The sequence below is a fragment of the Taudactylus pleione genome, unplaced genomic scaffold (genome assembly GCF_031769625.1).
Source record: "Taudactylus pleione unplaced genomic scaffold, aTauple2 ptg000546l, whole genome shotgun sequence".
Lineage (NCBI taxonomy): Eukaryota > Metazoa > Chordata > Amphibia > Anura > Myobatrachidae > Taudactylus > Taudactylus pleione.
Window position 1 is genome coordinate 1,825,186 of NW_028284948.1, and position 17,625 is coordinate 1,842,810.

Genomic DNA, 17,625 nt, shown 5'->3' on the forward strand with positions numbered 1-17,625 from the left:
CACGCTCAGCAGCAGGAGTAGTAGGCCTATTGCTCAAGGTTTCATCTGAGGAAAAATACAAAAGAAAAATGGGGAGCTTATAGACTGGAAGATTCTTCCTCTCAATATTAATTCCTACTATATGTGGACTGCTGCTAATCTTGAAAGAGGTGCTGATCCTCCAAAAAATTCTATACAAAGAAAAATTAAAACAAGAAGTACTGTCCACATACAGGTAAACTTTTAGTATCAAATTATTATTATAAAAATTACAATATTTGACTAAAAGTGTATTTTTAAAAATAAAAAAAATATATATATATTAATATATTTGCTTGTATACACATTAATATATTGCATGTGTTTAAAAAATCTATAATCATGTGCAGTTCATAATTAATCAAGCATTTGCTAATAGCACACAGTTATCCTCTTTTATAAATAAATACCCTGCTGTATATATCTCAGTGCAATTTATGGACAATTAAACATTTGTTGATACTTTCCGGCTCAAAGCACACTGCTGTGCTTTTTAATATTAAGAACCACACTCGTCTGTATATCTGTGCAAGTTACTTTGTATCTATTGAACTGTAAAACGTGTCAGTAGCTGTTAATTTGTTGCTATTTTGCACAGTTCCATTGCTACTTAAAAGTTAACGCCTCTCCACACATAAAAGTCTTTACCAACAGTTTTTTATTTATTCCACTTTGAATTCAGGTATAAATATTATTAAACTGAAGGCCAACTATTGTGTACATATTTATATATTAGGGTGCAGCACAACCCAAAACAGCGGGCATCCAAAAACTTGTGATGCACCTCCTTATCACCGCTTATGCTAGATGCTCAGTAGTACATCCTTTTTCCAGAGGGAGGGAGGGAGCACACGCCGTTGTCAGCACGGGTGGAGAATAGACACCTGGCGGCACACTTTTGACTAGAGAAGCACTTTCACTACATACATAGGGGAGAGCACGCGCCGGTGTCAACGCTGGTGGAAATCGGACCCGTAGTGACCTACTGACCATTTCTTGACTGTTATATAGCACAGACACAGTATCACAGCATGAAGTTTTTATCACAAAACAAATATCATTTTTTTAAACAAAAAAGACATGCCCACCAAATGCAACACACTGTGCAGATAGTATAAATGGTGATAGACAAAGCAAAAGGGTGTCATACATATAGTGGCGCTACCCAGTAAACCATATGAAACTGAGGAAAATAAGAGAAATATATAAACAAGGTATTTAATGTAGGTACATACAAATACGGTATAGACACCTGTAGCAAGATGGTGCAAACAACAAGACAGGTGGCTGTGTCAAATGAATGAGATACAGTAGGAGATATCAAAAACAATGAGAGTAAAAACATAACCAAATGGTTAACACATAAATAACATAAAAAACATAACCAAATGGTTAACACATACATAATAGCAAAAGCCCACAAGTGTGGGTTCAGTTCTCCAGAACTAAAAGTCAGTGCATGGTATTCAATATTTAATGTAATATGTGCAAGGTGAAATGTAAGTTCCTACCGCCAACTGTAGAAAGGAGCTGCAGGTGTTGTAGATTGCTGGTACCAGCCTTGAGGAAGACACCAGCAAGCATCTCGAAACGCATTGGCCTACCCCGTGCCACCCAGATTTCTGACCCTCCAAGAAGGACATACCTCCACTGGTTAAGCTTCAGGAGCCACAAGCAGGGGAAAACCGGTACCTCTGCATGTCTTTTTTGCTACAACACCTGCGCATGAATTTGATTCACAGTGTGCATGCATGTGTTAGCTTTGCCAGCACCCTGCGATCATGCACTCAGAAAGAAATTCATCGCAGATGGAGGGATGGGATGTGAGCTTTGGGGGTGGTGACATGGGAGTGGTCGGAGAAACACAGGTGGGCCAGACTGTTTCAATGCCATTTCATGGGTGTGCATAAATTAGATACTGCCTTTGCCTACGCAACCTGAGCACTCACTGAGTGCTACGATGTTAGCAATTTCTGAGTGAAGTCAGGCCTGCTGTAAATGTGTGTGAGGGTCCGATGTTACTCAACAGTACCGATGCGCATGCACAGCTGAAAGGGCACCAGAGGAAAGAGCTTGAGATGGGAATAATAGCAGGTGCTATCTATCACAGTGATTGTAAGCATAGTGGAAGACAGGTGCACAGATTACTGCCAAGCAAGTTATGCTACACAGGTATGGACGCATGGACACTTCTATTTTGTAGACTTTTACATAATTGTTTCAACAAAACTGTCCTGTATTTCAGTGCAAGTTTTTAGCACATGTCAGTAATAATACTATATTTTGAATTTTGTTACAAAATGTTTTTTTTTCACTTTAGACGGATACTTTCTTTTTCTTTGTCAAAGTATGATTACTTGGAATGTAGGGCTATTTTTTGGTTATAATGTAGGTTCTTATAATGTAGTACGCCAGACAAAACCTTGATTAAAACACTAGAGAATTTGTCACTATTAAATGTCATGCATATATAATAGGACAAACTAAGTAGAATGATGTTTTTTGAAAATAACAATCACAGACATATCTGAGTGTGTGTGCCAAATTTTTTATTTTATGTATTTTATTACATTGTTTTTCCATACAAAAATATCATTAATTTTAAAAAAGAAAAGAAAAAATATATATTGGAGCATTTTGACACACAAGAATTTCCTGAAGGATTTGTAGGGGTAACACACTTGCAGATGTGTGATTGTGCTGCTGCTGCACCAAAAGGTCCTACTTCACTTCCTCCAACACAATAACCACCTACAATTGTGACTGCCAGAACTTCAACAGACCCAACATACTGTATGATGTCAAGATACCAGTGCCAGGTATTAGTAAAAGGGCGGTGCATCAAAGAGGCAATAATGTCCAGATTTCATAGTAGGCCAAAGTTCTAATAGATCATGGGATGATCTGGATTGAAATTGCCCAAAAAGTTTATTCTGTGCAATGATGCTTCGCAGTAGACTCAGGACCTGACTTATCCCGGATCTGGGGGGACCATCGTATACCCTACCCAGAGCTGGTTCCTGGCTGGGCATGGCACAGGTCCACCTTTTCGGAGCTTGCACTTGGGCCAGGTAGTCTTTCTTTTATCTCTTTCAGATCTTGGTGAAGTTCTCTCCAGCATGCTGGTCATGCATTGACTTAATGGCTGCAGTCTGTCTCTTCACTGCCACCCTAAGCCCATTGATGACTTCAACAAGGGTGGCAGTGATGGATCTGGGTGACACTGATAGTGGAGGTTGTGCCTCCACCCCATACGACTGCAGCCTTTGAGGGTGGTTGTCTCCTAAAAAAAGAAATAAACATGGTTACAATTTTTAAGGTAAAAATAGATAGATTTTAAAAATACAGTACCAGACATGAGCATGTGGGGCATCAGTGGCACGCACCACTGGATATTGTAAGTGGACATTTGCCAAAAACCTCAGTTCTAAGGTCCCCACAATTTGTGGGGTCAATTCCAAGATCCGAGAGAGGGAACCACCTGGCCCTTTTTTGTGCTTGATCTGGGATTTTAGTTTGCTCCTAAGTCTGCTGTGAAGGTCACTCCATCTAAATACAATATATGAGAATAAAAAAAGTTAAAAAAATAATGATTTGACTTCTTTTTTGTTTAGCACTTGAAAAGATTTTACACACATTTATTGTTTACAACAAAAGCAATATGCATATTAGACAATTAGACTGTACACAGGTCCTAAAAATATTATCAGCTAACACACTATTGTTTAAATGTATTTACTTTGTTGTTCTTTCTAACATTTAAATGTTATTATTGAGTGTTTTTGGAAATCTTACCGTCTTCGCAGATATGTTGTGGTATTATAACTGGAGCTCATAGAACTCACTTTGTTGTCAAGATCCTTACATGATCTTTAGGCCATACCTTGGTCCCACTATGAAATCTGGATATCACCTCCTCTATAAGGACTGTTGAAACTGGATTATTGGCTGAGACAAGATCAGTTTAAAATTGAAGCGTGCACGACACCATCTTGCGAATGGCAGCTAGACTCCATTTTAGAAACAAGAATTTACAAGACGCCATTTTGCGACCAGCGCCATTTTAAGTTACAACTCACAAGCTAAGTACAGATGGCAATGTTTTTGATAATCTACCAAGGGCAACTGGAAGAACAGCTTCCTGAGAAAAAGTAAATAGAATAGACAATGAGTGTTTTTACATACAAATTGGGAATCCCTGTATGCAGACAAGTATAGTTGTGGCAATTGTAATATAATCCAGGCATTGATCTACACAATTGGATTTGTCTGAATCCTAAACAGGTTTTAGCCCCACACCCAGACAGGATGGCCCCAGCTTCACAACTTGGGGTAACACATTTGCATTCACACAAGAGTCTGAGAGAATAAAGAGCTTTTCTTTTGAGCCTGGGAAAGGTGGGGGCTGCTGAGATAGGGAGCATGTGGAACTATAATGCTCAGCAATCCACACTGCTAGGTGTTCACTTAGTAAGTGAGATTTAAGTGCACCATTTCTCATACACACATTAATACACACAATTGCGCTGGTAACTAATTGCATATTAGCGAATGCATAAGACCTTGTATGAAAACACTGTTTTATTAGCTAAATGCGCACACATCTGTCCCCAGTTAACTAGCATCTTTATATCAAACCCTGTATACTCACACATTACATATCCACATAAAAGGTTTAATAAGATTTAAGGTATAAGATTTAAGTTGGCTCAGTTAGTATAAATGCTGTGGAATAAAGATATTTGATAACTAAGGTTTTATACATGCTAAGAAAGCCGTGTTTGGTTTCGTATTGATGCGTACTCTTTCAACAGAATTCCGGTATTATCGGTGTGGAGATCGCATCATGCATTCTCAACTTATGGACCGCAGAGACTTCAAGCAACAAAATGTATATTATATGAACAACTGTTTGGATGTTGCATGGGGCGGGAGGGCAGAGACTCCCAGTTGTTGGAGGCTGGGTTGAGTCTATTTGAACCAGCCTGTTAAACGCTCTGTAACAGATGCTTCCCCCATGGGAACCAATAGCATCAGCAACAAACTTCTGTATTGTCCCGTCTATTCTGGGGGGATATAAATATGTGTGCTCAAGCACTGGGTTTTTAGTCTTCTTGCTGAATGCTGAATGACGACGGGGTTTCTTGCTGATGCCTAACATCTTGACCAGAATGCGCTGCATATGTATACTGTACTTGGGTCTGTATAATTCCTTTGCGTCTAATTGTGTCTGGATCAATAGCGTGTAACTGACTGTACTTTTTACTTGAATAATACTTTGTGCTTCGGAACCACACGTTCCAAGTCTGGAGTCTTTTATTTACTGTATGACTGCGTACACAAATTGGCGTCATCCTTAGAGGTTTATAGGTAGGATTTTAGAAGGTACAGGCAGGGGTATATAGAGGTTCGGATCCAGTATCATCAGGACCTTGTTTTCCCTCTTACTAATATGCGGACCCATGTGGAGGTGATGTGTGAGGAGGAGCAGGAGGAGGAACATTGGTGAGGCAACAGCAACAGGATCACCATCAACATCTGCAAGTGTGTCAAAGGGCAGATCTTTATTTGGCAAGTCACTTACAAATCCTTTTAGAAATTCTTGTATGTCTCAAAGACTATCTTCCTCCATGTTTGCCGAAGTCCCACATCCATCTGTGCCATGCGTATATGGTATGTGTACGGTACATCCGCATTCAACCAGTATGCAATCAACAATTGGCTATAAAACCATGCTCCTAAGGCAGACACATCATTTGTCACTCAGATCTCCTAGATGCTGCTCATTCATAGAAATGCACAGGCATAAGATTGAACACCATTGCCCCAAATGGATTAAATGAAAAGATTAATTGGAATAGCCTTATGTGACAGTGATTTTTTATTTAGTGATTTTGAGCACATATTTTTTCTGTGTACTGTAGCAGTGGGATTGTGTGGGAGTTATACAAATGGCATTGTGATTGTTGTGACCTTTTAGTGGGATGTATCTCTATACTCTGTTTTTAATTTGTTGTTTGTTTTGTTGTTTACAGGTATTAAATCTTTGGGGTCTGTGGTGTACCTACATCAGCTAGTGCGTGCTCCTGCTTTGTTTTGGGGTGCTGCCGCCGGGGGGCGTGGCCGGCTCATGACGGTGGAATGCAAGCTCTCTAGCCTGTTGAACGCATACTGCGGTTTCCATGGCGATGTCGGCTGCAGTCTCCGGAAGTGGGCGGGTCGCGTTCTTCCGGCGGGTGGATCCGGACTGTTGGCTGGAGACGAGCACGGCCTGATGAGAAGGTACATTTAAGGGGGGTTCATGTTGTTGTCTTTTGTACTTGTTTCTATTTGTATTGTGGTCCTGAAGACGGGGCTTCGGCCCAGAAACGGCTGTAGATCGTTTACAATACACTTCTTGCTTTTTGTGATTACTCTGAGTGCCGATCTTCCTTGTATACTTTTATATATATATATATATATATATATATATATATATATATAGTGGGAGGCACATATAGAAACCGTTGTAATTCCTACACCGTTCACCTGATTTGGATGTAATTACCCTCAAATTAAATCTGAAAGTCTGCAGTTAAAGCACATCTTGTTTGTTTCATTTCAAAGCCATTGTGGTGGTGAACAGAGGCCAAAATATGAAAATTCGGTCAATTTCCCAATATTTATGCACCTGTCTGTATATATATATATATATATATATATACACACACAAAAAAAATACATATGTATATATATGTATAGATGTGTGTGTGTGTGTGTATATATATATATATATATATATATATATGTAAAAACACCTTTTTTAAATTTTTAATATGTCCGATGATGTTTCAGAAATTATAATTATTTTTTGTTATTCTTTATTTCCTAGGACAGCAGCAAGCACTTGGGCAAAGGCGGCAGAGGAGATCAGCAGTGCCCATCTCCCCCTCCCTTGAAATCTCTCCCTCCTCACCTGCCCACTCCCTCTCTCCCTTGCCCACTCTGTATCCACTGCCCAACCTCCTACCCCTGCCCACTCTCTCTCCCTTGGCCAACCTTCTTCCTCAGGCTCATCGCCCTTGGTCGTGGAAGTAGAACTTCACAGGCTGCGGTGGATGATACTGAGGGTGAAAATGTGGCTGAAGGTGCATGATAAAATGGTCATAATTTACCTCACATGTACAAGTAATGTTTGTATTTGCAGCACTTAAATTGTAAAATGTATGGTGAAGATGGACACTTATCAGGTCTATCTTAGGGCCTAATTCAGAGAAGGATGGATTTGTACAGCCACACACAAGTAGCTGTGCAAATCCATCCATCTCAGATGCAAATGCAGAAGGAGGTGTCAGACACCGCCTTGCTGCATCTGCGTGATCCAATTGCTGCAACCGAGGTTGAAGCCTGGTATCACCATTGGAACAATCTCAATATTCTTTTGGTATTATTTTACATGTGCCCAAGCTGCGGTAGCTAATTTTTCCAGCAGCCTGGTCATGCAAGGTGCCAGGAATCTGTCTCCAGTGACGCAGACCTTGGCCTCTTGCCTCCTGAAAAATAGAGGCATTACACCTCCATTTCCATGAATGTGGCCCAAGCAGGCCCCTATGATGTGGCTTATCAATCATGCTGCAGGTTGGTTGGTCTTCAAGGGAGACTGCAGGACCCATTCTGCACATGTGCTTAACATATTGTGAAAGTATAAAAGCCATCTTGTTCAAAACAGAATCTACAGCATCTTGTCTTTAGACTTGCAGAATGTGACATGTAAGAGCACATCGAAGTTTATGTACATATAAGGACAGAAAAGGGTTATTCAAAAACTTTAGCTTAAGTTTCCTGCCAGCTCATCACAGGATGACAGTTTTACTGCCATTGATGAAAAGCAGATCTTTTTGTGAATGGTTGAAAGTTTAATGTATATCCTGAATAGATGTTTTTCCTAGCAACTTGTAAGGTATAAATATATGAACCATTGTAACATTAAAGCCAGAAAGAGATACTTGTGGTCACAAACACTGGTGTCCTGTGTCTCCTTCTCCAATCGATCGTATGCAGCTGTAGCAAGAGGCTTGAGGGTTACCAAGACTTCAGTTCTCTATCCTTAGGAAATGGCACAAATGACAACCTGGAGCTTTCACCAGATACCCATAAGAACTGACCACTAGATGGACATCAAGGCGTGTTCTGAGAGGAGAGACACCAGGACAATAACCCGGGTGAGTAGTATTCTACTCTGTTCTGGCTTCTCTATCTTCACCACATGTAGCATTCTGTCCTGTAGCTAGTCTTTGATATCTGTTGGTCACCCTCAAGGTTCTTTTTCTTTATTTTTCTAAAATGTACTAACCAATCTGTCTCATTTGTTGTTATATGTTCAGTGAATGATTGTTGAATGTTTGAAGACTTGTCCGTATGAACACCTGTCTGCATAAGAATTGTATACATCCTTGTTTGCCTCTCTGAGATCAAAGACAACCCTGGCCTTGTAGGTGGTGTATACCACACATTACTGGGACCCCATGGTCACTGAGATGGGAACATACAGAATGTCATCTTATCAGGTGTGAGAAGTCCTGTTGTATAAAACCAGGCAGTGATTTGGGCCAGATTCCCTGCAGTTCCTACAGGTGACACATATGAGGTGCCTGAGGATCAGGGAATAATTCTTGTTTGTCTTGTAAGTCTATGTAATGTATTTCACCTGTCAAGATTTTGTAGTTAGTGTTACATTAGTACCTGTATATCCTACAGATTTGGCAGGTCTGTTAAGTCCACCTGAGTGGTTTGTTTATGATATAGAATAACCTGAAGAAAGTCCATTAGATCTGCAGTCAACACCCACTGAGTATTGGCAAGAGGGACCAGAAATTTTTTAGAACTGTATGTTGTAACTTCTGGTTATCAGAAGAACAGAGAGGTAAACCCTGGAAAACAGTAACCAGTCAATTTAGAGGCAGACATCATGCAGTTAACAGTACCAATCAGCCAGTAGACCCTTCACAATAAGGAAGTCCATAGATTAGACATATAGTCAGGATAGTTAGGGACCAGTAGGGTCCACAAACATAGATCATAAGGGACTTTGACCACAAACTTTGTTAGACAAGGGACAGTTCAAACAATGGGAAATACTGACAATAAGTCAGTGCCTTAGGGTACTGTCCTACAGGTAATAAAGAAACTATATAGCAATACAAAGGGCAACAGTTTTGTGAAGGTGTTCAAAAAGGCAAGATTAGGTGAGGAACACTGGTTTGATTCTAAAAACTATCTGATTTAAGAAGAAAACATAGATCACAAATAAGGAAACAGGGTATAGAAGATTAAGTACTGTAGATACATTAGGAACAGACAGTTCAGATGACACACTTGAAATGCATATGGAACATTTGTCATTAATTGACCCACCAGGGGTCAACAGAACAACTCCAAATAGGCCCACACAACCTAGAAGGCATTATATCAACAAAGATATCCAAATTGGTCATGTCTTGCTTGAGGATTTTGTAACATCCCAGGGGACACAATATGCAAAAATTATCAGGCCCGTAGTCTAATCAATGTCCAACCTGTGGGATAGGACTGATTGATAACCTAAGACCCAGAAACCCATTGACCCCAGAACAAATACTGTATCACATCAGAAATCCAGCTAAACCTACTTGGAGATGTGACTGTGGAGTCTGCCACTATTGGCAAGATAAACAATGTACCACTTGTAAGGTTCTGAGAAGTAATAGAAAAGACTCTTTCTCTGAAGAACCTAAAGGGGCTATAGCCCCACCAACTTATTAAACCAGACCAATATTTCCAGTCTCACAGTCAAGAGAAAATGCTGGTAATGTACTACATACCACCTTCTCCTATAAGCCTTGAACCCCTGTGGAAGTAATGGGGTTCATAAAAGATTTACCAGAACCCAGAAACAATCCTATGGGTTTCCACATGTAAATGGAAAGGATTAGAAGCGTTCATAATGCCACATGGTTAGATATGCATGATCTCACTGAAACAGCATCAGAAGTACATGTAGCAAATGAAATAGCTCAGACTAGAGCAGGAAATGGGAATGGTGATTTTAATCCACCAGACATAGTAGGTAAGACAACAGCAGAAAGTGGGACCCAATTGGTAACTAGTTGCAGAGCGTTGGGCCCAGAGAGAGGCTGTTAACATGCCCACTATGGAAGAGAACCAGACTAAGGGTCAATCTGTGAAGGAATATTATGAGCAACTCCTTAAGACAGACCAGAGTTTTAATACACAAGACCCTGGTCACATAAAGATTCTGAAATTACCCTTGTTTGCAGGAATGAATCCTGAATTAATGCAACAGCTAAAAGTCTGTAGTCCTGAATATTCCTCCATGCCTCAGACTTACCTAGTCAAAATACATAGGTTTATAGAAGATAATGCCAAGGAAAGGCAAGAAAAGTATGATAGAAAGAAAGATGCCATGCCCAAGCTCATGTATTTTCTTACCCTAATTCAAACCAGAAGAGTAACAAGGAACAGGGCTATAGACCACCCAAACCACTGGGCAGACCTAGTGGTCAACAATCTAAAAGATCATAAGAATGCATGAAAAAAGGGCTTTGTTTCAATTGCATGGAGCATGGACACATTAAGAGAAACTGTCTCAAATTAAAAAAAAACCCAGACCGAAGGCATTTTGGGGGATCTTAACCAGCTATAGGAAACAGGCCCCCAGAGTCTAATTTGCTCCTTAATAAATACAGCCTCAGTAGGACCTCAAATTGTGGACCCAATTCAATTAGGAAACAAGGAAATAAAGTGCTCAGTAGACTCCGGGGCCGCTGCAAGCATCCTAAGGGACACTTCATTGGATAAACACTTGATAGGGACAGAAACCACTAATGTAGTGGGAGAGGGGGGCCAAGTCACCAAACTCCCTAAAACCAAGCCTGTATAGATTCAATTAGAATCAGGAACAATGCTAATAACCCAATTTCTAATCCTAAAAGATTCACCAGTCAATTTATTAGGAGCTGACCTACTGGCAGCTCTGGAAGCTACCATAGTGTACAGAAATGGGGATTGTTACAAACTATGGCATATGACACTGTACTAGCCCTAATGACATGTTTACCCACTGAACAAAAGGAGCACCCCTCATTGTCTGTAATAGAGGCAAGGCTACCATCAGGGGTCTGGGCAAAGACAAAAATGGATGTAGGGCTCCTATCAGTAGATCCAGTAACAATAAAAATTAAACCTACAGCAATGCCTGTGAAAATGAAACAGTATCCCCTTAACAAAATCCAGACACAGGCAATAGAAATACAGATGCAACAGTATATACTAGCAGGAGTGTTAAAACCCTGCAGATCCCCATGGAATACTCCACTATATCCGATTAGGAAAAGATCTAAGGACAATGAACCAGTATACTACAGGATGATTCATGATCTTAGGGAGGTTAACAAGTGTATGGTAATTGACAGTCCTATTGTGCAAAATCTACATACGCTGCTAAATCAGATCCCTCCCTCTGCTATACACTTTACAGTCATAGATCTGGCTAACACTTAATTCTCAGTCCCTCTGAAAGAAGAAAGTCAATTAATGTTAGCCTTCACTCACCAAAATCAACAATACACGTGGACAAGATTACTACAAGGAGGAGCACTTCACCTAGTGCCTTCTCAGAGGCTATGACACTGGTATTAACAGGATGGGTACCAGCAGTCCCAGAAACAGTACTCATCCATTAAGTAGATGATTTGTTGTTATGTACCAATGGTGAATCAATGTGCATAGACGAGACAGTGTCATTATTGAAATTCCTACATGAAATACAATGTATGGTGTCAAGAGACAAAATACAGGTTGCCCAGCCCAAGGTATAATTCCTAGGCCATTGTATAACCCACCAGGATAAGCATATCCTGGAAGATAGAAAACAGATTAAACTAGATGTAAAAATACCCCAGACACTGAAACAGTTAAGGGCATTTCTAGTAATGGTCATAGCAAAGTAACGGTCATAGCATCTTATCATATAAGCGTCATTATAATAGTAACATAACTTAGTATTATTTACCGTTACTTTGCATTTCTTTAAATGGAGATTCACAGGACTGAGAATGACTTGCTCCTTTGATTTATTCCTGTAACCCAAGTTATACATGCAGGCTATATGCAAATACTGCGACTTGAACAATATTTGACAATTGAAGAATTCTCTTACAGTTCCAAAAACAGGCCTCTCCAGTTGAGTTGAGTTGAGCCTGGCAGAAACAAGGAGCTGTGTGTATAGAAGAAGAATGGTCTTGTAAAGGACTCACCTGCCTGCCTAGGAGCCTCTACCCAGTGATGGCACAAATCCTGCATGAAAAGGTGCATGTGACTTGATGATATTAAAAAGAACCTCTATATACCCCTGCCTGTACCTTCTAAAATCCTTCCTATAAACCTCTAAGGATGACGCTAATTTGCGTACGCAGTCATACAGTAAATAAAGACTTAGACCTGGAATCTGTGGTTCCAAAGCACAAGTGTTATTCAAGTAAAAGTTCAGACAGTTACACGCAATTGATCCAGACACAATTTAGGCGTAAAAGGAATTATACAGACCCAAGTACAGTATACATATGCAGCGCTTCTGGTACCAGATGTTAGGCATCAGCAAGAAACCCCTCAGTCAGAATTCAGCAAGAAGACTAAAGACCCAGTGTTGGAGCACACATATTTATACCCAACCAGAATAGACAGGACAATAGAGAAGTTTGCTGCTGATGTCATTGGTTCCCAGGGGAGAAGCATCTGTTACAAAGCATTTAACAGGCTGGTTCAAATAGACTCTCCCTGCCTCTAACAGCTGGGTGTCTTTCCCTTCCCACCCCCTGCAACATCCTAACAGTTGTTCATGAAATATATAGATTTTGTTGCTTGTAGCCTCTGCGATCCATAACTCGAGAATGCATGATGCGACCTCCCCACCGATAACATCGGAATACTGTAAAAAGAGTACGCATCTGTACAAAACCAAACACGACTTGTTTAGCATGTTTAAAACCTTAGTTATCAAATATCTTTATTTCACAGTGTTTATATTAACTGAATAAACTTAAATCTTATATCTTAAAGCTAATGGAACCTTGTAAGTGAATATGTAATGTGTGAGTGTACGGGGTTTGATATGAAGACGCTAGTTAACTGGGGACAGATGCGTGCGCATTTAGCTACTAAATGGTATTTTCATTCGGGGTCTTAAGCATAATATGTGTATGTAAAATGGTGAAAGATGCAATCGCATGATGCTAATAATTGTGCATTCGCTACTGGGCGTCATGTTAGCAGCTCAATTGTGCGTAATGTGCGGTGTTTATGCATGAGATTCCATCTATGATGGACTTAACATATATATATATATATATATATATATACATACACACACACACATATCATTCCTCACTCACAGTTTCATACTGCAATGCAAATGTGACTTCCAGCTGTGAAACTAAAGCATCCTGTCTGGGTATGAAACTAAAACCTGTTTGGATTCAGACAAATCCAATTGTGTAGATCAATGCCTGGATTATATTACAATTGCCAACAGGGATTCCCAATTTGTATGTAAATCACTCACAGTTTCTGATGCATTGTCTATTCTATTTAGATTATAAAAAACATTGCCATCTGTTCTTAGCTCGTGAGTTGTAGCTTAAAGTGACGCTGGTCGTAAAATGGCGTCTTGCAGATTCTTGTTTCTAAAATGGAGTCTAACTGCCATTCGCAAGATGGCGTCACGCACGCTTCAATTTTAAACTGATCTTGTCTCAGCCAATTATCCAGCTTTGACAGTCTAGAGACACCATTATCAACACTGTTAATAAACATTGGTATGCTCCAGGGTTTGGCCAGGCTGCACAAGCCTTTGTATCCGGGTGCGTAGTAAGTGCACTTCATAACTCTGGCAAAGCTGTCAAGGTACCACTTCAAAGCACCCCACAGACATTTTTTCCTTGTCAGAGAATCCAAATAGATTTCATCCAACTCTGCCTCCCTGCTCTGGATATGTCAACAGTTTGTCCTCGAGGCAACCCAACTCTATAGTCACTGGCCTAAGCTTGGGCCTCTAGGGCAGCAAATGCCAAAATAGTAGCAAAAAAGCTAATCCAAGAAGTCATTTGCAGATATGGGGTACCAGACACAATAGAACATGACAGAGGAACTCCTTTTTCAGGTGAAATTGCACAACTCATAATGAGTGACCTAGGGATAGTCTCTGTCCTCCACGTGCCATACCAACTCCAATGTTCTGGGTGGGTGGAAAAATTAAATGGCACCCTAAAACTTAAGTTACAAAAATGAATGGCAGAAACAAGTAAAACTTGGGTAGAATGCCTTCCAATTGCTCAACATTCTGTAAGAAATACCCCATTGAAAAAAAGACTAAGCTGACACCATATGATATACTATTTGGTAGTCCAAACAAGCTGGGTTGTTACTTCCCTCAGCAGTTACAACATTTACATGGTGATCTGACTGGTTATATGACACAGTTGCAGAAATAGCTAACTCAAATCCACCATCAGGTGTTTTCATCTATTTCAGATCCCAATGCAGACTGTAGTTCTCATAAGCTACAGCCTGGAGACTGGGTAGTCATCAAAAGACTTCTTAGGAAGATCCTTGAACCCAGATACAAGGGTCCTTACCATGTTCTCCTGACCACTACAGCGGTGAAGGTGGCAGAGAAAAACACATGGATACACGCATCACACTGCAAGATCTTCACACAAGGGGAGTTGGAGTAAAATTAATATATTCTTTAGGGCCCCAGGCCCGACAGGGGCCTGTGGGGATGTATTCTATGCTTTGCTTTGGTTATTGTACTTATTTTGGCAATGAACTTTGTGGTATTGATAAACAAATGGAACTAATCAATCTTGAGTTAAAAGGGAATTGCATGAACATCTTAATTAAATAATGGACAACAAGTTCTTGCAAATGCATCAATCTAATGATGCAAGGTATTAACCTCACTATCTGTTGGATTTGCACACATAGCACAATCTCAGCGAAAACCATGCCATATGTGGCAACCCCAGTAAGTTGGGATGAATTAAGCAGAAATGTAGATACCTGTACTAGGCCAATAAAATTGACAAATGAGTCATTTAAAAACTCAGCAGTACAACTGTTTGTGGCTGGGTGGACTCAACTCCCCTTTTGGAAAGCAGTATGCGACAGTTGTGATCATGCTATCCAAAAATTTTACTGTAGTGACTGTGTTAATGTTAAGAATGAAGGGTCTAAAAATACAAACCTACAACTAGGACTATTCACTTTAAAGTAAATGTTACCTTCTACACTATACAACTAATTCACAATAATGGTGGGGTACAGATACATCAACAACTAATAATGTATAATGCTAGCAATACTAGATGGGTACAATATCACAATCATTCTGGTGTTTGGGATATTACCCAAAATTATACACGATGCACTTCGGAAGACCAAAGTACATTATCCATGATAGAGGGTTGGCCTGTAAAAAATACCACAAAGATGTTATGGTACAGTAAGCTGAATAAATAATCAAAGATGGGCAGCTTAGACTGCCAGAAGGGTGGTCTTAAGGCATATAAATTTCTACCTTGGGGAGGGTTAGCCAGTTGTACCTTAGCAAGACTAAGCACAGCCTCATGGATAGCAGAAACCATAGACATAACAAACAGCCTAGCCAATCATCAAGTAAGGAAGGATCTTGTAAAAAGTAAAACTCATGCCCATGATTTACTATATATCCCATGGTATAAGAAAATGGGCCTAGCTTTATCAATATCCGGACGTAGTGTACAGAATGCTCACAATATAGAAGCATTAGCCAGACTATTTGATAAAGTTACAGATGAAGTATTGGATGTATTAAAGATAGTGGTTGAGACCTCAAGGTATCATACCAGGATTCTCAGACAGCATCAGCTGGTTCTGGACTATCTAACAGCTTCACAAGGGGCATGTGTCAGATAGTGGGACCTGCTTGCTGTAATTATGTAGCTGATAATTTCTCTGACCCGATATACAGTATGCACACTTGGAGATAGTCAAGGAATTGAAAGAGCAGTTTAGGAAGACGCATAATGATCCAGAGTATGATCTTGATAGTAATGGATGGTGTGCATGGTTGAACCCGGCAAATTGGGTCAAGGGGACAGGAGGATGGATTTTTGGCTTTTTGGTATCCTCATTTCAATAGCAAAAGGATTGACATTGCATGTAATCATTTACCTGATTGTCAGGATAGGTATATGGCTAATAAGGAAAATATTTACACTTGATTGTTGTTCTAGGTTTAAAGCATCCAAAGAAAAATCAGAGACAGATTTGGTCCTGGTACATGAACACACCCAGAACTTCTGTGTAATCTGCAAGACAATGGAACCATTGCTTGGCAGAAACTTGTGCGAACAATGTGTGGCAATTATAGAAAAGTTTTACAAGAATATGGATGAAAAAGAAGCCACAGAACTGTAGGGATTGAGGGACTCATCACCTATGTGGTCTTGAATGGACACTGACCCATGCAACTACCTCGTTAGGAGGGATAAAATTGTTGTGTGTAGTAGGGACCGGATATGTTGGGGGTGGGCCATGGCTAGGTAAGCTAGACAGACAATAGTATGTAAGATTTGAATAAAAAACCTCTGTGCTTAACAGATAATCTTAGTGAATACTGTTAATGTCAGTTTACCTCTCAAATAATGTGTTTTTACCTTAGTTCTTTTTCCCAGTCTTACAACATCTAGCTACTACCATTGTCTACTCTAATATAAAATTTCTGCTTTCATTAAATCTCCACTTTTACTTTACTTATTTTTTTTCAAGCTGTACTTTTACTTACATTTCTGGAAATCTGCACATTCTTTTATGTTCTTTCTTCATTCATACTTTCAAAGTTTACTTCCCCAATATACCTCATCCTCACCATGACCATGTTGTCTTTAACTCCTCTCTTCACTCAGTTTCTACCTAATATTTTGTTCTGCCCCGATTCCACTGCTATCCTTTTCCCCTGGTCTCCTCCACCTCCTCCTATCTCCCCTTCTCTCTCTGCCTCCCTCCCCCTCTTCTCCCATTACTCCTTTTTCCTTCTCTTATACCCCCCAGGATCCGACTACACCACTGCTAATCTCTTCTCCATCACTTCTCTCCCTATCACTTCACCCCACCTCCATCCACATCTCCTTAATCTTCCTCCCTGCCCACCTCCTACTGGTTCCCCTCCTAGATCACAAGCCCGCATGATCTCTACACTCTATTCATATCAAAGTTATCTCAACTCCATGCTATAGCAACCCTGATAATCTCATTCACATTTCTCCTATCAACTCTGTCACTCTATCCTGTGCCCTCTGGAATGCCAGGTCAGTCTGTAACAAACTGGCCCCCACCCATGATCTAGTCATCTCCAACTCCATGAATCTCCTTGCCATTACTAAAACCTGGATTTTACCCTCTGACGCCACTTCTCCTGCAGCTCTATCCTATGGGGGCCTCACCTTCTCCCACACACCCTGCCTGGGGGTTGCCATGGGGTGGTGTTGGACCTTCTATCCCATGATTACTCATACCAACTCATACCATAAG